The sequence below is a fragment of the Cebus imitator genome, unplaced genomic scaffold (assembly GCF_001604975.1).
Source record: "Cebus imitator isolate Cc_AM_T3 unplaced genomic scaffold, Cebus_imitator-1.0 Scaffold3423, whole genome shotgun sequence".
Classification (NCBI taxonomy): domain Eukaryota; kingdom Metazoa; phylum Chordata; class Mammalia; order Primates; family Cebidae; genus Cebus; species Cebus imitator.
The window spans coordinates 1-1,752 of NW_016110738.1; the positions used below are offsets into that span (position 1 = coordinate 1).

The following is a 1,752-nucleotide window of genomic DNA, read 5'->3' on the forward strand; positions in this document are numbered from 1 at the left end:
TATTTTTTCATGAGGAAAAAAAGTGGAAAAACATGGTAAGACTGCTATAATCCTGACTAGAAAATCAGTTTTGCTGCTTGCTTCAGCAGCACATATACTAAAATTGGAACGATACAGAGAAAATTAGCATGGCACCTGCGCAAGGATGACACGGAAATTCATGAAGCATTCCATATTTTTTCTCTGGGACACATTTAAAGCAGTGTCTAGAGGAAAATATATAGCAATAAATGTCCACATGAGAAACAAGGAAATGCAGAAAATCGACAGCCTCTCGTCAAAATTGAAAGAGCTAGAGGAGCAAGATCAAAAAAACTCAAAACCTCACAGAAGACAAGAAAGAACTAAGATCAGAGCAGAACTGAAGGAGATAGAGACACAAAAAAAAACCTTCAAAAAAAATCAATAAATCCAGGAGCTGGTTTTTTGAAAAGGTCAACAAAATAGATAGCCTAATAGCCAGATTAACAAAAAAGAAAAGAGAGAATAACCAAATAGATGCAATAAAAAACGATAAAGGGGATATCACCACAGATTCCACAGAAATTCAAACCATCATCAGAGATTATTACAAACAACTCTATGCACATAAACTAGGAAACCTGGAAGAAATGGATAAATTCCCGGACACTTGCCTCCTCCCAAGCCTAAACCAGGAAGAAGTCGAAACCCTGAAAAGACCAACAATAAGGGCAGAAGTTGAGGCAGCAATTAAGAGCTTACCACCCAAAAACAGCCCAAGGCTAGACGGGTTCACGGCCGAATTCTACCAGACATACAAAGAGGAGTTGGTACCATTCCTTCTGAAACTATTCCAAACAATCCAAAAAGAGGGAATCCTTCCCAAATCATTTTATGAGACCAACATCAACCTGATACCAAAACCCGGCACAGACTCAGCAAGAAAAGAAAACTTCAGGCCAATATCCATGATGAACATAGATGCAAAAATCTTCAATAAAATACTGGCAAACCGATTGCAGCAGCACATCAAAGAGCTTATCCACTATGATCAAGTAGGCTTCATCCCGGGGACGCAAGGCTGGTTCAACATACACAAGTCTATAAACGTAATTCACCACATAAACAGAACCAAAGACAAAAACAACATGATTATCTCAATTGATGCACAGAAGGCCTTTGACAAAATTCAACAGCCCTTTATGCTAAAAACCCTCAATAAACTAGGTATTGACGGAACGTATCTCAAAATAATAAAAGCTATTTATGGCCAACCAACAGTCGATATCATACTGAATGGGCAAAAACTGGAAGCATTCCCTTTGAAATCTGGCACTAGACAAGGATGCCCTCTCTCACCACTCCTATTCAATATAGTATTTCAATTCTAGCCAGAGCAATCAGGCAAGGAAAAGAAATAAAGGGTATTCAATTAGGAAAGGAGGAAGTCAAATTGTCTCTATTTGCAGATGACAGTATATTTACAAGACCCCATCGTCTCAGCCCAAAATCTCCTGAAACTGATAAACAACTTCAGCAAAGTCTCAGGATACAAAATCAATGTGCAAAAATCACAAGCATTCCTATACACCAATAACAAACTTAAAGAGAGCCAAATCAAGAACGAACTGCCATTCACAATTGCCACAAAGAGAATAAAATACCTAGGAATACAGCTAACAAGGAACATAAAGGACCTCTTCAAGGAGAACTACAAACCACTGCTCAACAAAATGAGAGGACACAAACAGATGGAGAAACATTCCATGTTCATGGTTAGGAAGAATCAAT

General features: G+C 38.2%; 1 non-coding gene across 1 annotated transcript; it reads left to right on the forward strand.

Annotated features, from left to right (window-relative positions):
- Positions 1–77: 77 nt before the first annotated feature.
- On the forward strand, positions 78–180 carry LOC119470031. Its single transcript, XR_005198896.1, has one exon. It is a non-coding gene; the product is annotated as a U6 spliceosomal RNA (small nuclear RNA).
- The last annotated feature ends 1,572 nt before the right edge of the window (positions 181–1,752 follow it).